Below are 26,363 nucleotides of genomic sequence, written 5' to 3'. Positions count from 1 at the left end.
GAAATAAAATTTAAAATTTTAGTCAGTTTACTATATATAGAATAGTCTTCCTTTGGTTCACTTAGGGAGAGAAGTCTCTCTTGTTAATGTTATGGAGACTTCTCTACAAGAAAACAGTTCTCTTGTGTTTCCCTTCATGAATAGTAAAAAAAGTTCCTGGGTTTCTTTCATCTTTAACATGTGTTTTTCACAGAAGCATATACAGCTTTTGCAGCAGCTAGAAGCTTTGCATCACTTCCATAAATACCTCCCATGCAAAACCAGCCCAGCCAGCCATTGCTGGGAGCCTGGGCAGCCCCTGCTTCTGCAGGCTTGTGCCTTGAAACAGCCATTTCCAAAGTGCCCCAAAATAAACACTAATAGCTGCTGGGTCAAACTAATTGCTGGCTCAGTGGACACATGGGGCTTCCTCCTGCAGCCCTCTCTGCTTCTGTTTGACTCCTTTGTTAAAAATGCTGAGGAAAAGATACTTTCTTTTATAAATTAGGCTATTACCTCAGATTCACCTTTTCTCTTAATGAAAAGCCAGTTTCTACAGCAGGTCAAATGAATAGCCCTCAAGTACAATAAAGTCAAGTTCTTCCAATGTGTTTCTTGGAAAACAGGGAGTTCTCATGGTGGGTCCAGCTGTGCATCTGTACCCCTCACAACCCCCAGCAGGACAATCAGCACCTCTGCAGCCCAGGAGAAAGCAGCACCACCTCCCTTCTTGTTACCAACAGCCTCCACTGTCAAACACACCCTCCCTTTCTCCTCCTCAGTTTCCTTTTGGGCTTTTCTTCTCCCTCCTGCCATTGCTCAGCCTGTGAGGGAATGCTCGAACATCGAGCCTTACTCTGGTTCCTAGAGTCTCACTTTTTGAAAGGATGAGATTTCCCAGCATCCTCAAGCCACTTCACATTTTCCTATTCTTCTTCTAACATATCCCCTATCCCTTCATTTGTGTTTACCACTCGTATCCCCTTTTCTATTTTTCCTCATTTTTTATTGATCCATTTTTCTTTTTACCCTCTTCCCTTCAATTCTTTGCTTCTCCTTTTTCTCCCTACCCCATTCTAGTGACACTTTCTGGCTAGATGTATTACCCACTGTGCTGAGGGGAAGCAGTGCATCTGAATTCAAGCTGCACTGTCCAACTACAGCAATTCCAGATATACTTACAGAAACAGCAAATCAAACTCTTGGTGTTCTCATCTCCCCGTGCTAAATTCCCAGGGCCAAATGCCTCCCATTATCAAAACAATTTTAAATAAAGCTAAGGGGAGAATTAAATGAGAAATAAATTGGGCATTTAAAGCCTGGTTTGCAGCACTCAGCTGCTCTCACTTCAATAACTGCAGTGCACACCTTCCATCAGCCCCCACTCTGCAGAGCAGTCTCTGTTTGCTGGCATGTTCCCCACTCTGCCAGAGATGATATGGACACCCTGCACTGCCAGATAAGCAAAATATGTCACTCTCCCTTGCCTAAAATTAAAATGGGTACATTAATTTATTTGATATCTGTTACAGGCTACAGCAGAAATCAGAGAGGGAGAGGGAGCACGTTCTGCATTGGCTCTGTGCTCAGAACTGTGATGTGGGGCCTCCCTGCACACACTTGGCCAACATTTTGTGGTAAACCCTCAGATACTTCTGCATAAAATGAGGGTCAGGAAATAAATACTGCTCTGGGATGAAGTGATTTTGTACTTTTTACACTTATAGCAAGTGAATCCCAAGCTACCTTCTAACCACATCCTGTTGGGACAGGCCCTCCCCAGCTGGATGGGGGCAGAGCACAGCTGGATGATGTGTTCCCTTCATGGCCAATGGCATATCAAAAATCAGAGGGGTGGCAAGAAATCCTTTTTTTCAGCCTTAAACAAAATGAAAATCAAAACTGAGAAATTAGTTGTTCAGAGGCCAGGAGAGAACTAGCTAGAAGGGCTACATGTTTATACATTCGATGTATTTTCTTTCCATTTTGAAGAGAATAATTTCTAAACTGGCTGACACTCACGTGTGAATTATGACTTCTGGCTCTAGGGGTTGTAGATACAGGCAGAGGCTAAACACACAAATACTGCACCTGTCCTGCTGACACAGGGCTCTTTTTTGCACTGCTAAAGGGATGCAGAGGAAGTGACAAAGAAATGCTCATATTTAAATTAAGAGTCAGAAAAAAAATATGAAAAACAACAGAATATTTACACAGATGGACGTGGATACACATACACCTGTGCAGGCACTGTGAGGGGAGGAGGAAGAAGGAGAAATGGGAAAACCATAAAGTTCTCACCAAAACACACGAGTCCTGATAAAAGGAAAAGATCCAGTCCTTGTATACAAGCAAATTTCCCAGGTTGTGGTCTAATATGTATCTTTTGCTTTTTATTTAGCTATACTTTTGGAGTTACAGATTTAAAATACACAGAATCACTGTAGGGAACTGTAGGGAAAAGCAGAAAGAAGTTCCTCCTGAAGACTCAATTGAATTACTCTGAAAAGATTAATTAAAATTGAATTCTCTTTTGGCACAAAATCTCCTGTTTGCTAGTCCTTGCTACGTCTATTACCTAGTTTCCATTAGGAGATATTATAGTCTGTAATGAAATTATCTTCAAGGGCGCTGTGGGATTAAACAAAAAGTTTACTGCATTCTGAGAGCTGCAGGAGCAGCGAGGTTCCAGTGCAGATTGGCTTGCTTAATGAGAAAGTGTTCACATGTCATCACTGAATTCACATCAGGGATCTCCAGCGATGCTTTTCAAGGGACAGAAGAGCAAATAACTGCGTGGAGATTGGAAAACAGCTTGATTTGCAAAGTGACAGCCAGAAGTCAGGTCTTTACTCAATCTCTCCAAAAGCCTAGGGAGAGGAGAGGGGAAGGAGGGTATTTTCTTCAACCCTGAGAACAGCTTTATAACTAGAATAAGAATTATTACAAAGGAAAGGCCATTGGCCCCTCCAGCATAGGGATGTGGTTCTGCTGTCAGGATTTGGGGAAGCCATCCAGGGAATCACCCACATTAGGGATCAGTGTGAGTGAATTATTTCCATTGCAACTGGTGCTTCAGGTCTGACATGCTATAAAATATTGCTTTCTGTTTTCTCACACTTGGAGTCTAATGAAACACTTGACATACCAAGAAACCCCTCAAAATGGACCTGGGGGCAGAGCCTGGCCCTGGATGACACAAGGGAGAATTTCACTGCAGTGTTGAATTAACAGTAGCACAAAGAGTCACTGACCACTTTAACTGTACAAAGAAAATCAGTTTGAGAGAGACAGAGCAAACATTATTTGTGTTCTTTTTTTCTGCATATTCTCATTTTATGGCACTTGCAAGGACACTGTGAAATCCCCAGTGTCATAAGTGTTGGCCTCAGAGGCTGGCAATGATATCAAAAGGACAATATTTGTGTATTGGCTGTTTGGGGCACTGTAACAGAGCCACCAAACAGGTACTCATCACATCCCAAATCTGTGCTTCTAGCCACACAGCCAGCAGCCTTGTAATGGAAAGTTAAAATGTAAACACAAGCTGCTATTTCAGTGCAATCACACAAATGTAGCAGCTTATGTTCTCTTTTCCTTTCTTTCCAGAAGGGACAGGGTACCTGAATCAAACTACAGCTCATCCTTTTTCTTTTTGCTCCTTTTTTCTTCTCCCTAAGTGCCCAGTCAATTAAATCTTGCTTACATAAGGAATTCTAACTTGCTTTATTCCTACAATGACAGTTGACAACGTTCAGACTAAAGGATGCCAAAATCTGTTTTTCCCTAGATAGCAAAAATACAAACAGAAATCAAACCCAAGCAGACTAATAAAGGATTACAAGAGCTGACAATGCTTTATGAATTTGAAAGGTTACATTGCTTGGTTCAAAATAAACCTGAAATCCCGAGTCTGCCCTGAGATTTTTGCCTCCCCTGTTCACACCATTCTTCCCTTTGCCATACAGATAGTTGCTCACAAAGGAGTTCACTGACATCACCTTGCTCATCTAGTCCAGATGGCCCAAAGTGATGAAAATCCAAAGGTATTCCAGGAAGTGACCTTGCAGGTGCTTTAGTGATTCAAAATTCAGAGAAGACTGAAAGCCTGACTCTGGAAGCATCACAGCTCTAAGGAAAACCAGCTCACCTAGGCAGCAGCTGCCTTTTAAAGGACAACAGCAGATTCCCCAGTTGACAAGACATCTGCTACAGTTTCCCACAATTCCTGACTTACAAAGGAAATAAGAGCTGGTTTGCATCACATATGTCAATAGCTGGATTTTTTCCTTCTTAACCTTCAGCTTGTGTTACCTCTAATGAGACAAGATGACAATGCCTGCTCAGAAATGAAAACAACAGGGGGAAATCTACAGGACAAAGGTAGTTTACTTTTTTTTCCTCTGAACTGATCTGCTTTCCTCTGAGAAGCTGGCCAAACTGAAAATCACAGGTCTGTGCTGCTCTTACCCTCTGGGAGATAGATAGATAAATTAGATAGATGGATAGATAGATAGATAGATAGATAGATAGATAGATAGATAGATAGATAGATAGATGGATAGATAGCAGATAGATAATAGATAATGGATAGATAGATAGATAGATAGATAGATAGATAGATAGATAGATAGATAGATAGATAGATAAGATACAAAGTGCCTCTTCCCAAACCACACCCAGCTTGGCAAAATAAAAATGAAATCAACATGGTTTTGCAAGGGAAAAGCCAGCCTCTCACTTTTGCTGAGGAGTGTTTGAAATGAAGATGGATCATAGTGTGAGTCATTTATGTCTCCTCTCTGATGCATTCACACCCGCCTACCACTGCAGGGGGAGTCAGAGGAATGACCTGAATCTCAAGCACCCGTGGGTTTGCAAACAAAACCCAGCAGATGAGGTCATGCAAAGCCAGGCCTAAATCTATGGCTTCCCCTTTGGCCCTGGTTTGCTCCTCTCAGTATTTCAACAGTGAGAGAGCAGGAGAAACAAGGAGTGGTGCCATGTAATGAAACCATGGATCACAGAGCAGCTCCAGAGTATGGCATTCCCATTTCACAGGGGGGGGATTCAAGCAAGCAGACCAGGTGAAACCCCAGTTGATCACAATACTTGTACTTATTTTAATTGTTTATTGAAAACAGCATGACAGATGAAAAACTGGAGAATGAGGAAAAAGAAACATCAGCTTCATTCACAGGCTCAGCTCCCTCTGCATGAACCACACACAAAATCAATTCTTCATGTTATATGCTAAAAAAGAGTTGAAGTGTTAACAGGAACATGAGAGGGGAAAGACAGAGGCAGGAAAGGAAAGAAGAGGTGGCAGGAAGGTCTGGTCAAAGCCAGGTTTGTTTTGGCAGCAGGTGGGTGGGACAGATGAGGCAGAGGTGCACTCCAGGGATAGAGAAGCAGAAGGCAAGAGATGCTGAACAGGGAGAAGATGCTTGATAAGGGATCAGGAGCCAGGCCTAACATGAGGCTGGGAAAAGCCTGACTTCGTAGTTATTTTGCTTTGGTTGGTCCTCAGAACAGTGGTTCAGGAGCAGGCTTAATGCCTGCACAGTGCTCCCTCTCTGCTGAATCACACCACCAACTTACAAAACACATAAAATTGAGAAGAATGAATGCAAGTGTCAGGAGATCTGCCCCTGTTCCCAGCAGCCTAAAAAGCAACTTGTTTATGCCACCTATGAAAGAGCTGTGACACATTCCTTCAGTGATGGAATGACCCCACTAGGATCACTTTTACTGGCCAACATTGAGCATATTTTTCTCCAGTTCATCTTTCCAGTGTGGTTTATTCCACACATCCACTTGGAAAAACATGTTCAGCACCATCACAACAGCTGCACAGCAAAGTCCATCACTATACTGATAGATCATGGCTTCATTTCTTGCCCAAACACAGACAACAAGGAGCTGCATACAAGGCACATGCAAATTCTGTCCCTGAGCTTTACTGCCTCAGAAATGACAAAGCAAATCCATCCAGGACAATGAAGGCAATCCAAAAGAGCCCCAAGCCCCAAATGCCAGCATGGATAAGATTTGAATGGATCCCCTGAAGACCCAAAGTTAGAACTGCACATTGTATCACCTGCAACAAGTTAGTCCTTAGAGAACAGCATTACCTTCAGGTTTGGTTTGGAAGAGCCATCAGCAATTACTCCATCTTAACAACCATTTTTTCAGGATGGACAAAAAACTGGAGCAGCAAAACATTCCAAACCCCTGCAGCCTTATATGTTGTTCTGCGGAACATTGCAACACACATCTTTGCATGTGGAAAGAACCCCTTCCCACACCTACCCAGTAAGGAGCACTCCAGCTCCCAGTTACTCCAAGTTATTGATGGAGTTTCCAAAGAGTAGTTCTGAATGCCATTTTTGGAATTTGACTCTGCCAGGTCTGGCTGCTCTCACTTAAGACTAAATCAAATGTTTCTCAGGCTTTCCTGTCTAAACCATATTGTTCCTCCTGGGCCCTTTGGCTATATTTTATGAAATAACTGATGTTCTCTATCTCCAGGGGGCAATTTATTACTGCTTCTACCAACAAGGAACCATATGATCTAATACATCTCTTCCAGTTCTGTCTTTTGAGGTTTCTATAATCTTTCCAGAGATTTTTATTTTGTTCCTAAAGAATGGTTTGTGTACCCTACAATTTGTCCCATGGATATTTCTTGGTCTGAAAAAGACATTGCCTCTCCATAAAAACCTTGCCAGATACTACCTATGCAGAAGCATTGCTCCAGGGGCAGAGTGCATGGAATTTTTTTTTTTCTTAATTTTGGTTAATTTTGGTCCCAAAAAATTCATTATTACTTTACTTTCTTCTATCCCTAGCGTTACTCTGTGCTTCCCTCTCTTCCTCACTGGCACTGTCCCAAAGCCCAGCCTGCCCAGCTCACCCTGACTGGCTCATTGTGTGTAAGCAATTTTAAGAAAATGGCCTTCAGAGAAAAGCTCTGTTCCCCCAATCAGGTCTGGGAACCCTAAAGCAGCATCAGTAACACAATCAGATCCTGGAACTGGCCATGGGAGAAACTTAATTCTAGCCCAAGAGCCTACATGGGCAGATGTTTGAAGCAGGGCTTTACCAAGCACCTCATACACATTTATTTCAGTGGGTGCCAGTCGGTGGAGCCTGCAAATGAGCTTGCTGCCATGTAGTTTACATGTGGGGCTCAATTCCAGGTGCATTAGCATCCTGTTGTGAGCTGCTGTTGGAGGGAAGGATCCAAAGGAAATGAGGGATTAGAGATGGGGGAGACAACAAGGCCCAGATCTGCTTTAGACATTCCAATGAGGCTCTTAATTTGCTGCTTTGCTGCACTACACACACACACACAGACACACAGACACACAGACACACACACAAATATATATATATATACATTTTTTTCCCCATAAACCCCAACTGCTTTTGCTGCTTCTCAAGAAGGATGGTTTTGAAATATCCCCTCCAAAGCTGGGACAGATGTTTCCAGAGTTGGGGTTTATGAAGTTCCTGTGGCAGCTATTTCCAAGGCTGCTTTGTCATACATTTCTTTGCAAGGGACCAAGAATGGCAGAGAGGCTTTGCAGATAAGCATTTCAATTGCAACCTTTATACTAAAGTGTAATAGGAACATCAGGGAATTAAATAAAATTATATTTTTCCTAGATGTCTGCTTAAAAAGGAAATTCAAGATTTTATGGATGCCCCAGAGACAAACTATTACATTACATTCCTCGCTGTTCTTATTTGAGTTCTGTCTGTTTGAGCACCTCAAGTAGCACAGAATCATTCATAAAGAATGGGCAAGAGAGACTGTGTCCCATCAATATTTCAAGCTTGGTTATCAAATCAAGAGAAATTCATAAGTTCTGCTCCAGCTCAACATTTTCAGGTTTGATACTATTGTTTGACAGTTTAGAGGGTTTTCCCTCTGCATTCTCATTGTCATTAATATTTTATATAATGTTCCAGTTGATGCTATTGTAATATTATTTTTTTTACTTGGCTGTACTAACCAGTTTTTTCTTTTCTCTTTCAGCAGGGAGAAATTCACACTCATTTGCTATTTGTGGGGTGATGACATAGTGTGAAGAAGCAGTAATGATGACTGACTGATAGAAGACACCATATGTTCTCTTCATTTTTCTCTGTGCTATTTTCTGAGAGATGAATAAAGACTCAGTATCACATAAGCTTTCTTATATATAGTATTAAAAAAAATGACCTTTTTTCCCCAAATAATTGGCAGTATGGGAGAAATGATCTTTTTCCTAAAGCATTCAAACAGTATTGCTATAAATATCAGGCTCCAAATCATTAAGATAAATAATTTCCGGTCTTTTCCACCAGAAACATTTTACATGTATCCAGGCACCAGAAACAATTTTACAATTAATTCCACTCACCCCCAAATGTTCTCCATCTTTCCATAGCAAACATTTTGAAAATATAAGTTGCATTTGCTGATGACTAAGCAAAGGTAAACAATTCCTTCCAGTCTTAAAAGAAACTAGATTCTATACAGGGCTCTAAGTGACTGTGTGCAATGCATGGTAATCAGAAATCCTGATTATAAGCACAGCATCACTAGATCATGATACTACATTATATGCTGGGGTGTTTCTTTGCACCCTGAGTGTCTGAGTCTGTGCAACTAATAAAACAGATAATAAACACTTCAATTAATATAGCCTTTGCTTTAACATGTTTTAATATCAAAATAATTGGAAATCTCATTTCCTAGAAATAACAGAATAAAAATCTTTTCTTGTTCTAGCATAAGCATTTACCAAGTATATTCTTTTCCTAGATAAATATTTCCTTTTTTTGTTTCCTCTTCATTCCACCCTCTCAAAACCAAGGCTTTGTGACTGTTGCTCTTCCTCCTAACTTTGTAATAGTCACTAACCAGCCTCAGACCACAGCAGAGCCACACACATATCTGCTAACAAGCAGTCAGGAGCAGAAACAAAGAAGTAAACAAAAGGGATTCACATTGCCTTCTGTTCCATTGGAGACTGAGAGGGAAAAAATAAAAATCAATCCTCTAAACACAGAAATAACCCCCAGAAATCAGTGGTTTAAGATACCTTATTTTTCAAATAATCAGGAATTTTTTGTAGGTAATTTTGAGCCAAAATTGGAGAAAAACATAATTGTGAGTCCTGCAGGCAGCAGGGCAGAGAACTCGCTGTCAATGGACCCAGTGCCAGGACTCTTGTTTGGGCTTTGTTTTCAAGGTCATCCATTTCAAGCATTTTTCATAACACAACCTGAATAAAGAATAGAGAGGCACAGTCTGCTCGCCCTGCTCACAAAGGCTCCCACCCAGATGTGGCAGGGAAGGTTCCTCATGCCAGGGGATGGCCCTTGGAGGAGGTTTTCTCCCTGGTCACCTGCCATAGCAACAGACACCGAGCAGTGTTTTACATGTACAGTATGCAACTCACTTTACCCAGTTAGAGACTTATTGTATTGCTGTGACAGCTTATGCACCCTGCACCACAGAGAGCAGGACAGAAGGTGCTCAGGTACAGCAATGACTGCAGTTTTCACATCTTATTCTTCCTTTGAACTCCAAGTGGCATGAATGCCTCTTCCCCTGGAAAGCTGTCACGTGCACCTTCTTTTCCTATGACAATGGAATTACACAAAGTCTGATCTCAAAACTCTCATGGAAATATTCCATCCTATCAGCAATGAGCTGGCTTGCTTAAGGACTACAGACTTGGGTCCCTAATCAATGCTTTGATAAATAACACCTACTTAGAACAATTGATTGCTAAGGAGCAGACTAAGTGTAATATATTTCTGCTAATCTAGTCACAGGATTAATGTCATAGTTTATTTATAAAGATACACCTGAAATTATTCTGAGGGCTATAGATAGAATCCATCTTGACACACATTTCACACTGCACAGTGTCAGGTGGAGGTGGGTGGTGGGCACTCAAGGCAGCATCTCTGGTGCTGCTTTTTGGCAAGCTCCCACTGCCCCCAGGCTGCCAAAGCTCAGCTCCACCTCTCCCTGGCAGCAGGGGAGCTCCTGGGACCCACAATCCAAAGTGAGGAGTGTACCCCTTGATGGCAGGCTCTGGGGGCATTATTCAGTCCAATTAAATGGCCACTTCACTACACCAGCAATAGCCAGGCATGGCACTGAGGCCATTCTTGGGGATTACAGCCATGCCCCGGTTCTGCTCTCATGAGACTCTTTATTCTGCTGCACAGTTATGTGGGAAAAGCCTCTCTGTATTTTAGGGTGGAAAATAGCCAGCAGAGAGTGCAAGAGGCCCCTTCTGTGCTGTTACTCCACAGTCCATATGCAGGCTCAAGATAAGGCACCTTGGTGCCCACCATGCCCTGGCTACAGTGTGTCTGCTCCAGTTTGTTCTTCGAGGACACCATCACTTCAATTCTCTTCGATTACTTCTGTGTCTGCCCTTGAGGTGTGTGTTCACAACCGTCATTTGGGATCGAGTATGGGCCACCCATCTTCCCAACCAGTCTCAAAATACATATATATTGTGCAAATTGCAGCCCGGAGGAGACGCCCGGCAGGATGCTTGTATCCACACAGAGGATACGGAGGAGCCTCCCTTCTCCTTTCCTCCCAGACGACACCGGGCAGCAGGAGCGCACAGGCTTCCCCCGCACCCTGCCCGGGACCTTTCTTCCCTCCCTCCCCGCAACGAGCCCCTTGGGGGGTGCAATGTTCGGCCGGGAGCCGCGCGGGCTCGGCATGCGGGAGCCGGGAGCGCGCAGGGCGGTCACGGGCTCGGCCCGCAGCGCCCCGCTCCGCTGGAACTGCCCTGCAGACAATGCACGATCCGGCGGAGCGGCGGGGAGCGCCCGGCGCCGCCAGAACGTGGCAAACTTGAGGCGAGAGCCCCCCTGGAAAGGCGGCGGCCCCGCCCGCGCCGCGGCGGCGAGGGGAGATGCGCCGGGGCGCGGCGGGAGCGGAGCGCTCCCCGCCGGAGGCCGCCGCACCTGCTGCCGGAGGTGCGCGCTGGGCGCGGGGCGCGGCCGCCGGCGGGGCCGGGGCCGGCGGCGGGGCGGGAGGCGGGAGGCGGGGAGGGGGGCGGCGGCCTCCCGTCTCGGGCGGGCTGTCCCGCTTCACTCTCTCCTCCCCGCCGAGCATCGCGGGCGCGGAGCCGCGGCTGCGGCGCGCAGGGCGGCGGCGGGAGCGGCGCGGAGGATGCGCTGAGCGAGCGCGGGAGCGGCGCGGCCGCGGCGCAGGTCAGTGGCGAGACCCCCCCCACCCCCGTCCCCGGGCTCGGGACGCGCTTCGCCACCCGCATCCCCCGGCCGCTCCCCAACTTTTCCCCGCACCACTTCGGGAAAGTGACCAAACTTGCGGCGGGGCCCCTCGTGCCGTGTCCCCTCCTCATCCCGGCGGTGCGACCCCCTGACCTCAGGGCTGCTCTCCCGGTTCGCGGCGCTGTGATTCCCGGTGAAATTACAGCCGTAATGCCCGGTGCCGGGAATTGCGGGTGCAGGGGCAGCCGGGCGCGGTGCGGGTCGCCCCGGGCTGCGGCGCGTCCCCTCCGCCCCAGCCCGCTCCGCTCCCTTCGCTGCCGGGCGGGGCCGGCCCAGCCCCGCTCGGGCACCGGCACCGGCACCGGGACCCATCCCCAGGGAGGATGGAGCCGCCGGCTCCGACGGGCTGAATGCTCACGGGTACGGCTCCGGCATGGATTTCTGTAAGGAAAATAACGGGTCCAAAGCAAACTAGTTGATAAATGCAGGCATCTCCCTAGACTGGAAAGCCGGTTCACGCGGAGTTCAGTCTGTGCGAGCAGGAGCGGTATGACGGGACTCGGAGGCACTTTTTAATTTCTGGAGCTGTCTTTAGAGAACAGGGGGTTTCTTTGGGCGCTGCTCTCCCGCAGGAGTGCTTTTCAGCACGTCCCCATTGCCCTGCCCCTGCTCGGCCACACCGGCAGCTCGGACCGTGCAATGCCCCTTCACACCTCAGCCAGCCTCCAGAACGGGTGTGTTCAAACCACGGCAAGAATGATTTGTACAAGTATGTTCGCCCCAGGGTGCTGGTGATGGCAACCGGACAGCACCCTGCTGACCTCTGGGATTCCCGGGTGCTGCTGGAAGTAGTCAGGAATGATGTGATAGCTGCTCGTAGATGTGTCATTAGTTTTAGATTTTTCAGGGGTTAGGAAAACCCCTTATTGTGATTATGTTATAATATTGCTTTCTGTCTGTAGCTGACTTATGTTGCATGTAGATTAACATGTTTTTAAAAAACCCCAAAGATGCTCTCTTTTTTAATGTTAGACACCTACATAGAAAATTCTTGTATTTTATTGCAAGATTTAAAAGTTGCAGCTATTAAGAAAATAGGCTGTATCTACAGTACCAGGGAGAGAGGGTGAATAGTAAACCTGAACGGTCTCAGAAATGAGAATTGGAAATGCTGCTGCTAAATCTGTTTTGTTTATCAATGATGCTCCCTAGTTGACAAGAAAGCTATCCTCAGTTTATCCCAAGAAGATTTCATTTTGTCAGATGCCTGGTGTCTCATCAATTCCTTTCATGTCCCTGGGATTTTCTCTTTTCCAGGCTCAGGCCACAGCAGCTCTCTGTGTTGGGGATAACTGTTAAGCTCTTCTTTTGAATTCATGAGCTTCCAAATTAAACTTTTGCTGACACCTGCTACCTAGCCTGGTTGAGCATAATGACAGTGTCACCCAGGCTACTGGAGCTCTGCCACCAAACAAAGTAAATTGCAACCAAAAACAATTGTAAGGTGCCTGGACTAGGTACCACAATGATTTGGGGGACATCTGGGAAACTCTGGCTACTGGAAATCCAATCAAAGTCTGCTTCTAATGGAGCTAACTTTCCAACAGCAATCACAGGCAGGAATTAAATCCATAGAGTAGATGGCAACAGAGATTAATAATCATCATCAATTAGCTGATGGAATCAAACAGAACAAAATGAGGGTAAACAAAAACCTGTCTCCCCCTCCCCCTTGAATGCAGTCCCACCTTCATTTATCCACAGTCAAGGCATTTATCCACAGTCAAGGATCTCTCCTGAGCACTGGTTTCAAGTGCCAAAAAATTTAGCAGGTGTCATAACATAAGGTCAAGACTTAATTATTTATATGGAGACATCAATCATCCTGTGGGGATGATTTATTTATAAATCACCAGAGCTGTAACAAAGACAGTGAATTCTGATTTCCTCCTGCTCCTTCCTGAAGGGACCAGGAAGGTCCACACTGTGGCCAAATGGCCTCAGGAGCCTATGGAAGTTTTTGCCCAGCCCCACATGGAGGAGGCTTTTCTACTCCTTTTAGATCGTGCAACCAAAATACCACCGGGGAAATCTCATGCATATTTGCTACATCTCAGTAATGAACATTTACTGATTATGGATTATCTGGAGAATTTAGCTTTTTAAACATTATTCAAATTTTTATGTTTATGTAAGCTAATAAGACTGAGGAGATTCAGTAACTACTCTTTGCCTTATGGTATTTGAAAAGAGTGTCCATGGGGCTTAGCTCAGCATCTTCCATAGTCGCTTTTAAAAGACTAAAATAGAATTTTTCTGCCTGAAAAAAACACCACCCTGTCTCTACTCAGTATAATGTTCTTTGCTCACAATTAATGCCAAAAATCAATTTTCTAATATGCTTTTTATGTTTCTGCTGAGCACAAACAGGATGGCACAGTAAAAGCTTTTATTGCCATCTGATTAGGCTGCAGTGGGGGTAAGTGAGTGGCTTGGGCCAGCAGGGCTGCAGGATTGCTGTGCTGGATGCAGCAAACACACAGAAAGGCATGGGATGCTGAGCACCAGCCACAATCCTGCTCTCAGGGTCATTCAGGGAAATGTTATCAGCTCTGTGGGCAGAAGCAGGATCAGGCCCGTTAGGTTTTCTGATAGCTGGACAAAGTCATGAACATGCACTTGGGCTGTTCCTTAACCTCCTCTTCTGGGATTTTGATAAAGGGTTAATTACAGCCAGGGACTCTCAGAGATTTGTCCATTTATTTATCTGTTACGAGGAATCATGCTATTGATCTTACTCACATGACTGTTTTTAAGGCAGGGAGGTGATTAACTTTGAGTGAAACTGGTAAAAAAAGAATATAGGAAGAAAGATGGAAAAGAAAGTTCTGGTTAAAATAAGAGCTAGGATAGAAGGTTTCCTTTGCTTTTCCATCATTAGCTTGTGAAGATGTGTAGCCCAAACCCATCAGCTTTGCCACCAAGAAAAGAGGAGCACAAGGAGTATCCAGGGCATCCTGTGATCCTTCTGAACTTCATGGCAGGACTCCAGTTTGGCAAGAGCAAGTCAATAAGCTCTCCCACACATCAATTATTCTGTTCCCACTGATTGTAAAAGAAGACCATTTATCACTGTATTTCAGCGACAGAAATACTAAAATAATGTTTCACTGGGCTTATAAGAGGGTGTGAAAAAGGATGGATGAGCTGGCAACATCTTCAAGGAACAATTAAGACATTAAGAGTGCAGGAAAATATTTTTAGGAAATAACTAATTAGCGAGAAAATAGGAATTTAGGACCTGATTCAGTTATGAGATGTTCCTCAAGCACCCTCTGAATTTTGCTCAGAGCATGTGAAAAAATGAAAAATTCATAGTATTTCTTGTAGGCAAGACCAGTCATCTGCTTGTGTGTTTTTATGGAATACTGGGTATATTTATAGCATTTAGTAATGCCAGCAACATTCAATGTAAAGAGTAACAGATGAATGTATCGTGAAACAAGGCACTGGCAAGGCAGGTGGGAAATGATTTCCAAAATATTGCAGCAACCAGGCTGGGAGAAATCTAGAAAGATGGTAAACATAACAGACCTAGGTAGCTTCAAGCAAGGCCAGGGTTAAAGCCCAGGCTGAGCCCTATGCACGTGTTCTGAGGAGGGGGAGAGCCAGGACTCCCGTGCCAGCCCAGCAGAGGTGGCCTCCACGCCACGCCAGCCTCAGTGCATCCAAGGGCACGGGTGACAGTGAAATTGCAGCTGAGTGCAGAGACAAGAAAGGAGGGGAATGAGATTGTATTGGCTCAACTGCAAGAAGCAAATCACAGGCTTCCCCAATCAGACAGATGATGCCTAACTAGGGCACAACGTGAACCATAAAGAAAGGTGGCAGATTTCACAAATTAGTCATGGCAAAAACGGTGAATTTCACAGCTTGAAGTGAATTCACGTTATAGGATGAAACAGCACAAAGTGATTAAGAGCTCTAACTGATAGGAGCAATAAGCATGTGAGACTTAGTCATCATACAGCAGCCAACATTTGTCTCTGGCTTCAGCTGAGCCACAGGAGCAGCCCTTCAGCCTCCAGCTTTTGAAGCTGAGTGGGAGCTGGTGGGGACAATCACAGACAAGATCCCACAGAGGTTTGCTGGAGTTTCCTGTTTCTGTGAGGTGCAGCCATGGCAGCTGGGAGATGTTGTGCAGGCACAGGCTCTGCTCCCGCTGCCACCACTGAGATCTTGGAGCTGTGGCAGCAGGACCAGCAGGAGCTCATCTTCACAGCATGACCCCATGGTGAAGAGCAGAGAGGGAGGACAGCTGAGGAGGGGGGACACTGTTGCAGCACACTCCCTGCCATGCTGGGAGGACCTTCCAGGTCTGACAGTGCCATTTTCAGAGCCACTAGGTGCTGGCATGTGCCACCTCATGGTAACCACAGTATGCATCCCTAATAGAAAACAACCATTAAACAGTCTATTCACATTTTCTATTCTTTCAGGGGATCAAAACCAGTGTCACAAGCCTCTGTCACAGGTGGTGTTGCATGACTTTTGCTGGTAAAATATTTTAATAGCTGTGACAGCCCACTTTCAAGGTAATGTCTGTTAATAGATACTGGAATGTTACCCTACCACTTGTATCCCTGGTCAGATGAAGATAAAAATTCTGGAGAAAAATGTCACCATTATATCTCAATACTTTTGTTTCTATGTACACTGTTCTATCATAGCTATTGAAAATCCATAGAGCAAAATGGAAGCAAACTGAGCTAATACCAAGCAGGACAAGGCCACCCTGGAGAATTCCTAATTGAAAGTGTTGGCGGTGGCAGGCTGCGGCCAGGCTGGGGCAGTGCCGTGCCCGGGGGGTTAACACAGCCCGAGCTGGCAGGCGGGGCCGGGATCCCTTCGGGGAGCGGAGCCTGGCAGCTTCCCGCTGCTGATGGAGGCTGTTCCAGCACCGTCGGGTCCGCTGAGCACAGCTGTGTTAATGCTGAGCAGGGAGAGGGGAAGCTGCTGAAGTTGCCAGGAATGAAGCCACAGAAGAACGTAATGGGGCAGTGCCAGTTCCTTCAGATCCCACCTGGAACTTATGAGCCATCCGCGGGGGGTAGCAGAGCACCTGCAGCGCAGATTATCCAACACTCACCCTCTGTGCAGAGTCCAGCTGCACCTCCACTCCACTGCCCGGCCACAGCTCCACTGCCCAGCCCACCTCCACTGCCCGGCCACAGCTCCACTGCCCGGCCACAGCTCCACTGACCGGCCCACCTCCACTGCCCGGCCACAGCTCCACTACCCGGCCACAGCTCCACTGCCCAGCCCACCTCCACTGCCCAGCCACAGCTCCACTGCCCGGCCACAGCTCCACTGCCCGGCCACAGCTCCACTGCCCGGCCACAGCTCCACTGCACAGTCACAGCTCCACTGCCCAGTCCACCTCCACTGCCCAGTCTACCTCCACTGCCCGGCCACAGCTCCACTGCCCAGTCCACCTCCACTGCCCAGTCTACCTCCACTGCCCGGCCACAGCTCCACTGCCCGGCCACAGCTCCACTGCCCAGCCCACCTCCACTGCACAGTCACAGCTCCACTGCACGGCCACAGCTCCACTGCCCGGCCACAGCTCCACTGCCCAGCCCACCTCCACTGCCCGGCCACAGCTCCACTGCCCAGCCCACCTCCACTGCCCGGCCACAGCTCCACTGCCCGGCCACAGCTCCACTGCCCAGTCCACCTCCACTGCCCGGCCACAGCTCCACTGCACAGTCACAGCTCCACTGCCCGGCCACAGCTCCACTGCCCAGTCCACCTCCACTGCCCGGCCACAGCTCCACTGCACAGTCACAGCTCCACTGCCCGGCCACAGCTCCACTGCCCAGTCCACCTCCACTGCCCGGCCACAGCTCCACTGCACAGTCACAGCTCCACTGCCCAGTCCACCTCCACTGCCCAGTCTACCTCCACTGCCCGGCCACAGCTCCACTGCCCAGTCCACCTCCACTGCCCGGCCACAGCTCCACTGCACAGCCACAGCTCCACTGCACAGCCACAGCTCCACTGCCCAGCCCACCTCCACTGCACAGCCACAGCTCCACTGCACAGTCACAGCTCCACTGCACAGCCACAGCTCCACTGCCCAGCCCACCTCCACTGCACAGCCACAGCTCCACTGCACAGTCACAGCTCTGCTCCTCACCCAGCACGAGAGGATTTCCAGTTGTACCCTGAAGAAAGACCCCAACAAGGATTGATCCCTCTTGAACAAAGTTTGAAAAGAATTATCATTTCTAAAGCATTTGATAGGAATGCCCTTGGAGCCTTGGTAAGGAACTAGAAAAGACTTTTAAGAAGACAGTCAGGGTGAGAGACCCTCTTCTCCTACACTGATTTTGGAACCTGGCAGGTTTTAAGAGATCTTTCAGTTACGTTTTGCAAATCGATGCTAATTTGATGTATTGGAGCTTAGCACTGTGCCAATTCACTGTCAAACCAGTATTAACTAGGCATTTTTGGGGAATGCTTCTATCTCAAGGTCCATTAAATATGCAAACCTGGCAATTATTTCACCACCCTTAAAATACTTAATTTGAAATGTGCATCAGAGAACCCATAAATGGTCTTTGAGTCCTCATCAGAAGGAAGCCTTCCTCTCTTGAAAGTGCAAATCAGAGTCCTGGGAGAGGGGGCTGGTGACTGTGCTTGGGATGAAGACAGGAGGCAGCGGGGCCCGATGCTGCCTGCAGTGCTGCCACAGAGAAGCAGGGGCACGTTAAGGGCCTGATCTGCCGACCACCATTCATTCACACAGCAACCAAGCAGGAGGAAGTCAGGAAATGTTAAGTCAATGGCCATCCTGGAGAGAGCGCTAATTACTCACCTTGGGAGAGGTGGCTGGATCAGCTGCAGGAACTTTCTGAGTGCTTTTTGAACCTGAGTGCCTGTCATCTGACATTCACCTAAAGATAGGAGCTAAATAAAAGTTGCTTTATTTGTAACAGTTGCTAATTTAGCCATAGCTGCAAGAGATCCTGGTCTTTAAATCTGTGTTCCTTTAATGCCTGCACAGAAACAGTTGGAGAGAGATGGTTTCTCCTTTCTCCAGTGTGGTCCTCAAATACAGACCCAATCCTCTTCAGGGTTGGGAGAATCACAGCAGTAGTTAGCAGTCACATGTATATTAGATGACACATGTATATTAAGATGACAGGCACCTATGTTTGAATATGGGATTTAATATGCCTTCATTTTTATGTCTGAAATGGGGATACTACTTAGCTCAAAGAAGATCAATTAATTTTTGTGTTGCTTTTAAGTTCTTTAATGGAAGATGTTACATAAATTATTATTTAATATACTTTAACAGGTTTTTTTTTGCATGAGCTGCTTGATCTGCTTAGAGCATATAAATCAGTATGAGCTGCATTAGTAAAATAAGTTCAAAAATCTAAAGAGTACATCAGAAGTTAGACTAGTGCATAAAAAGAGCTAAAAGCTAAGTTTCTCTTTCATTGGCAAAAAGCAGACAGATTGGGTTTTTTTGTGGACCTTTAGACTCCTCATTTCTCAGGAATCACAAAATCCATTTGTGAAAAGATCTAGGAAATAAAGAAAGAAATTGTGCAAGTGACATCCTGGTCAGTAAAGCATGTGAGTCTGCAGGCACACAGACAGGATGATGCCATGAATCTCCCCTTTGTGCTGCAGTTCAGAAGAGGAGTTATTTTCTTCATCTGAGCAGATGCCAAAGGCTCAGAGAAGGGCGAGCGGACAGAATGCAGCCCCTTTCTTGGAGCAGAAATGTATTTGCCTCTGAGAGAAGAGAGAAGAGAGAAGAGAGAAGAGAGAAGAGAGAAGAGAGAAGAGAGAATCTCCTCCTAATCTGCAGTGATGAAAACCCCTTCATCTGGGGGTTACCACAGCACTGGGGGCAAGGCAGAGCATGACCAGCTATTATTTCATCCTTCCATGCCTCAGTCCAGAACTTATTCCATCCTACACAGATTTCCACATCCACCAGTTCTAGGGAAAGTTCCTTCCCTGCATCTCTAAGATATACAAACACTTACATGCTTTTTTCCATCTTTCCCAAAAGCAGACTTTATCACACTCACATCTAAAAACCTCCCTCTCCAACTACAGAAGCTAATTTATTACTTTTCTGGCTTTTCTTCTCAACCATTATTCAGATTCCATTGTTAGTTTTTTTCCAATAATACCAAAGCCCTGTGACAATGTTTTAAAGAGTCACTTATAACTTAGTAGCAAAGTAATTCACATCTGCCTGTTAGTTATGGCTGTGGGATCCACCCAAGGAAGCTGCTGTCCAATAAATTACTGAACTGTCTGCCTTCACACAGTGCTCCCCAAACTCTCCAGCATCTCTTCCCTGCTTTCTATCACCTAACTGAGTGCCAAAACAAAGGATGGCAGCTGTTTCAGCACTTAATGCCAGTATTCCTTTGCAGACTAGGGGGAGGGGATTCCCTTTCAAAAGGCCACGTTCCCTCTGAGACTGGCAGTAGTATTATCTCACATCTTTAAATACCAGTCTTGGAGTTATTGGTGTGACAGCAAGGTGCAGAGATTTTATGACAGAAAATTTACATGAACAATTTCTTTTTTTTTTCAACATCAAAAATCTACTTTTGAATCCTTGAATTAATTAATTAATCCTTTTCTCATAAACACTGTAATTGTTTAATGCTTTGGAATAGCACTGCCCATATTGTTTTGTGTATGCTGCCACTCCTGCAGGTCTCAGTGTCTCCCCACAGCTTTAGATGTTGTGTATGCTCCTAACACATGTGAGTCTACAGCTCACATAAAGCTCTTCTATTCTGTACCTTACACAGGAGGGCTACTGCACTGATAGCAGCCAGTACATAGTACCTATAAATAACAAATCATCACACCTGCCTACACTGTGTTCTTCTGATACATTATTAACCTCTGGTGCAGCACTTTTAGTTCAAAATACTAGAATCAGCTTGTTATTCTACCTTTAGTTTACACTGGGAGAAACCTCAGCTCAGGATAATGTCAGGAGATTATCTGAGGTCTCTGTTATAGTAGCAGCATGTGTTGCTAGCACAGAAATTCATCTGGTTTTCATAAATATTTGATAGGGCTCTATCATCCTCATCATCATTTGGAGCTGGTTGGAAGAGGATCCCCCCACGATTGCAGCCCATTTCTGAGTTGTGGTGGAAAGTCAGTCGGTGATATTTCAATCACAGAGTTCTTATAACAAATTCCATTCAAATGCTCTCTGAAAGGGAGTTAAGGTTTCATCCTGCTGCTTAGAGAATGATATGCTAAATGCAGCTTCCCATGGGCTTGGCTGCAGTCCAGCACTTTGTAATTTATAGTTCTCCTTCGGAGTTCTGGCTGTGACCTTGGGAAGTTCTCCCACGTTTTGCTAAAGCACCATCCCAGAGCCCTCAGCCCTTCCCAGGAGCACAGGGCAGCTCCTGGGACACCCAGGAGCACAAGGGCAGGTGGGAGCAGCAGCACAGGGGAGTGTTCATTGCCTCTTTTTTACTATTAGGAGCAAATCATGGAATGTTGTTCTTAAATGACAGAAATTATTAGGTAGCTTCAAAGCATGAAATTCATTCACAGAAGAGGTTTAAATTATATTAGCCAAAGGCATTTTCTGCAGAGACAGCCACAAAACAGCTCTAATTTGAGATCTCCAAACAGCTGTTGTGCCCTATGTATTTATATTGAAAAAATAACTGGGAAGATTATGTTAACATGCAATTAAATTTAAAAAAAAATTTTAACATAAATACTGATCTTATTGATAGCATACAGGGGGTGCCTAAGAGGCTTTTCTGAGAAATGTGTGTGTCCATGGCCAGAGGAACTGACAACCCAGATTGTAACACATGCCACTTTTAACAGAAAAATTGTGTAATTGAGAGAAATTATTGCCTTGAAGATTACATTCATTATAGATTGTAAAAGAGATATGTCTTCAGAATGACTGCAGTTCCCTTCAGTTAAAGAGCTATTCAGAAATACCAGTGTTTGAGCTCATGGACATAGCTGCAATTGTTTTAGCAGAGTTAGTGAGGTAAAGCAATTTAGAGGAAGGTACAGCAGACCCATGCAGCTCTTTTGTTTCTTTATGCTTTCCAGATTTTTCAAGGACATATCTTCTGAAAGTATTTGTTTGTACTTACCTATTTGGATTCCTTAGGATGGGGAATAATTTTAAAATAAAAAAGAATGGCTTTTAAAATATTGATTTTTAAAATTATTTTTTTAAAATTTTAAAATCATGAGAGAAGTCTCTTAGACTTTTTATTTCACCAGTTGCTATGGATTTTCTGCAAAACAAGTGATATGGGTGTAGCTTTGAAACGTAAGAAAAACAACTCTTCATTTTTTCATTTGGTCTTCAAAATATTGCATCTGACATTATTTATGATTGGCACTTACCATAAATGAACCTTCACTGTAACCCAGTTGTATCCCAGCTGTATCTCTTTTGAAGGGCTTCTTCTATTACCTGATGTGAAGGCATCAGGGAATAATTATGTTTAGTAGTTTTTTGTAAACAATAAACCAGCAAACCCAAGAAACTCCCTTTGCTAGGTGCTCATCACCAAGACACCACTGGCAAAACATTCATCAGCTCCCTGGACCAGTCTAGAAATGGTGGCACTTCACTGGGGAACTTCAGCAGAAATATGTTTGGCTTTTTTCTTCACTTGTGGCCCAACTCCAGTGCAGTGGTTACACCTGTGGGCAGTGATGAGGAGTGTGGGGAGGCCCCAGGGCAGTGGTGCTGTGTGTGCAGAGACCTTTGCAGCGGCGCCCTGATGGGAAAGGACAACTGGCAGTATTTATGGCAGGTTTCTGTGCTAAAGGTTTCTGTGCTCTACACTGAGTATTTGTTCTGGCAGTAGCTCTAATTGTGCTGTAAACCACCCTGGGTGCTGGTTGCTGTGTGCCCAGGAGTTTGACTAGAAGCCAGCCAACAGTGAGCTCTGTGATAATGGTTCATCATTTCGCCACAGGAGCCCCATGCCCGTGGGTAGCAACAGCCTTCCTGCTTCCTCCCACGCTCTCTGAGCAACCAAATCCCATCTCCAGGGTGTCTTCTGGACTATAAAGTGCTATTGTTTATTATTAGCACACTGTGAATGTGAGGTGTGTATTAGAGATACCTTTCTCTCACATGTTAGAGAATTAATATCAGCCTGTCTCCAACCCAGCTGACCCCATTCCCATGCATTTCTAGGGCACTGAAGTAATGGGGAGAGCTTGTGCAGAGGGGATCCACCACCAGAGCTCATAACTTCCTCCAGGAAATGTCTTCCCTTTGCAAAGTCCTGCTCAGCCCTGAGGATCTCCTCATTTTTTCAGTGGAACCCAGTCAGTGTTGGCTTTTGCAGTGCTCTGAGCAGAGGCAGTGGTTTCTTCCAGCTTTTCAGTGTTGCAGAGTGTTTTATATGATCATTGGCATTATTCATGCACACCTCCAGCTCCTCATCCTTAAGTGACTTTGAGACTTCCTTCTATAATCCATCATAACAGCAGCTCTCTTGGCTGGCCTTGCCTTGCCTTAGTAACAACTGCTTCTTCTCCCAGCAGTTCTCCTGACACCTCTTGTCAGCAGGACAGAAAGCTGATCTCAGTAAGAGGGGACTGTGTGGAATTCATCCACGTTTGGATGGGAAGGGAGGGTGCATGATGGATAAAGGAGATATGTGAGAGAGCATCAGAGGAAGCAGCTGGGCTCATTCACAGAAGCAGCTCTGCCCTGTAATTCCATGTATCACTGGGTGCCATTACCTGGAGCAGAGCCTGTGAGACCAAGAAATACTCGTTCCATCTGAGCTGGCTCCTGTGTGTCTGACCAAAGCCCCTCTGCTTTTCCCAGCCACAGAGCATCATCTCCCTGGCTGCAGAAGCCTGGCAGTTATGCCACACTGGGACCTTCCCTGTTTGGCTGTTCAACTGCCCTGTTACATTCTTTTCTCAGGGCTTCTTTTCTCCTCTAATATCTCACCTAAACTTTTTCTTTCTTAGCATCAGGCCATTGCTCCCTGGCCTACAATTTTCTGAGACTGTGAATAACTTCCTTCATTTCTGTTGTTCCTTTGATATTAGACTGTGGTCATGTTCACCCTGAGCCATCTCTTCCATTGGACTCTGAATTTGGCTTTCTCAGCCTCACCACACGTTATGTTCTCTAATCTACATGCCATTGTCCTCCTTTGTTTTCATCTTCTTTTGAAGTTTGGTTGCCAAAAATACAGAGCATCATGCTTTTAGATGGCTGTTATTTGTACTGAACTTACATGCACTTCCCACAGTTAGCTGTATTTTCTTACCCAGAAGGGCTATTTTTGTTTATGTTGGTTTACTTTATGAAATTATCTCTCTCCTCTCCAAATTTAATTTTGCAAATGAAAATATATGAAATAACTCTCCATTTTGCTGCCAAGGTACCAACAGAAAGCAGTAAGACTAAAGAAGGCAACTGGTTATAAAGGCTTCTAAGTTCAATCTTTGTGGGAATTCAGTGCAGTTTCTGCACAGGTAACAGAGGCAGGACTGTCCTCAGGATTATCCCTGTGCCATGTGTAAGGGTCTCTGCTATTTTGGAAAGTATTATCAGCTACCTTTCCCCAGACATTCAGTTTCTCCAGTAATATTTTCCTGTGATTTATCACCAAAATATGAATTTGTGTCCTATGGGAAGTTCTAAGTTTGGGGTTTTAAGATAAAAAAAAAATCTCAGTTTTAAAACTTGTCATGAAATACAAAATTCTTGGGAAGGAAATTCAGTTTGGTGAAAGCAGAAATGCTCCATCCAGATGATTTTGATCCAGCCTGGGTACTGTGATTTGGCTGCACTGATGAACCTGCCCTTGTCTCTGCTCAGCATCCCACAGGAGCTGCCAGTCCCAGCCCACCCTGCCCTGAGCTCTCCCCAGCAGACCCCAGGGCTCAGCCAGCACCAGCTTCCACCACCCAGCACTGCCTCTCTTACCTTGTTGCTTTCCATAATAACAAATCAGGAAAAGGTTATATCCCATCATGGAAAAGGAGTGAGATCTTTGTATGGTGAAAGAATTGCAGCTCCCCAGAGCAACAGGGAGGTTGAGAAGAAAGGAGAAATTTGAACCTAAATTTGTAAAATGAGGTCATATTAAGATTTCTAACAATGCCAAAGATCTGAAGGATGGAACCAGCCTCCTGCACTGTAGCACATGGGGCTCTGGAGACCTGCTTTGGATGGACTGGATTTCTGCACATGTGCCATTCCCTGGCACTGATGGTGTCCCTCATCAAACACAAGAACCCAGCAAGCAGCACTGCTTTCCCAGCCTCTGCCTTGGGCTCCCCCAGCACTTGTGACCAGTCCCTTGGTTTGCTTACTCCTTTATTCTGTGAAACCACTGGCTCCTCTTGTCCTGGGCTTGTAATGGGTTTGCAAGTAGGGTCTCAGTTCTGAAAAATCATGAGAGAAAGAATACCTATAATAATACTGTTTTTAAAATAACTAATTCACAGTTCTACATTGACTTATTGAAAAAAAAAACCTCCAATAACTATTAATAGCAATGCACATGAGGACTGCTGATGTAAAGAACAGGACAAACTTTCTAAAATATCTCCTATCTTTGTACTCTATAAATATTTATTTGTAGCAATACTGCTGATTTCACTGGCACCTCAGCTCACTCTGTGTCAGCAGAGCCATGACTGCTTCACAGGACAATAACAAGTTAAAAGTAACATCTGCAGAGCCCCTTCCTGCCAGAAGAATTGGCCTCTGAATAATTTTTCTTTTCAGTAGTTGAACCAAAATCAGTAAGGGGAAGAATTGCTTCAGTTGTCCAAAAGACAACTTGAGTGTTTCGTTTTTATCACTGAAACAGAAATCTTCAAAATTAAAACTTATTTACAATACAAAAATTACTTATTTTCTTATAAGTATCAAAACAAAACATTTGGATTTTTTTTAAAGTTCAGAATAAAGTTTCTCATGTTTAATTAGCTGCTACTCTCATTAACCAAAAAAATAATCAAAACCCAACAAATAGTTCATAAAACACCTAATAAATGAAAGATCCCAGCAAGCCTCAGCAAAAATTACAATGAAGTAATTGCCTTTTAGAGGATCAGTGTTTTTAATGGGTACTGAAATGCACTTTGGAAAGTGGCTGTTGCATCTGTCTTTTAGTTAATTATTCAATTCAAAATATTTGAAATATATGTTGTAAGATTATTTTAATTTTCCCGGCAGAGACACTGACAGTTCCTGGATGATACTGCACCAAACTGTCCTCTTTAATGACATTTTCTTTTTAATAGTCATTGATCCACACAAATTTGTGTGGATTGTCAGTTCCTAAATAGGAGCTCATCATTTACATTGCTTGTGAGAGATCTGTCAAGGGCTGAGCATGGCACAGAGGATCTCCTGCTATGCAAGCTTGCCATATAATCACATGATCGGTGGATATGATTTGGATTCTAATATTTTGTGGCTGCTCTAAGTACCACAGTGTACCAAAATACCATGTCTTTTGTGTGCTGACATGCTTGCTGACAACATTCTGAAAGGGAAGGTAAAATCCTGTGGTGAATCATAAGCAAAATAAACTGATTTGGAAAGCTGTATTTCCTGTCTGTCCCCAAGAACAAGAGCCTCTCATCTCCTTCTCCACCCTGTTTGGGCCAAAATATCACCTTTTGTTAGTTGATTGTTTAAAAGATTGAGCATCCCAACCCCGCTGTTGATGCAATAGGAACACAAAGGTCTTTGCCATCCTTCAGCACACGACAGGAATGGTTTATCCTGTCTGGGCCCTCAGCAGGAGCCCCGGTCCACAGCCCAGGGAACAGGCTGTGCTCTTTGCTGAAGGAGCAGGAGGGCAAAGCAGGGTGACAGAGGGCAGGGACAGGCTGAGGAGCCTCTCACACAGTCCATGGTGAGACACCAATCCATTCTGCCTCTCCTGACCTCCTGTCTCTGACACTGCTCTCAGCATATCCCTCCCCAGCCCCCACACTGACTGCAAAATGCTCTAAATAAAATCAGGCAGACAGCAGCCCAGGCAAGAAAAGAGGGATCTGGGCTGTCCAGGGGC

The 26,363-nt window shown here is 45.2% G+C and overlaps 1 protein-coding gene across 1 annotated transcript in view; it reads left to right on the top strand.

Moving 5' to 3' along the window:
• The first annotated feature begins 11,140 nt into the window (after positions 1-11,140).
• The window catches only part of CHST8 (carbohydrate sulfotransferase 8), a 208,719-nt gene continuing 193,496 nt past the window's right edge, over positions 11,141-26,363 (top strand). The window contains exon 1 of the mRNA XM_066557598.1: positions 11,141-11,223. The gene's annotated coding sequence lies outside the window, so the exon portion shown is untranslated. The remainder of the gene's footprint in view (positions 11,224-26,363) is intronic.

This window comes from Molothrus aeneus, chromosome 11 (assembly GCF_037042795.1).
Source record: "Molothrus aeneus isolate 106 chromosome 11, BPBGC_Maene_1.0, whole genome shotgun sequence".
Lineage (NCBI taxonomy): Eukaryota > Metazoa > Chordata > Aves > Passeriformes > Icteridae > Molothrus > Molothrus aeneus.
The sequence above is the reverse complement of the archived record's forward strand: the minus strand, read 5'-3'. Positions and strand labels throughout refer to the sequence as shown.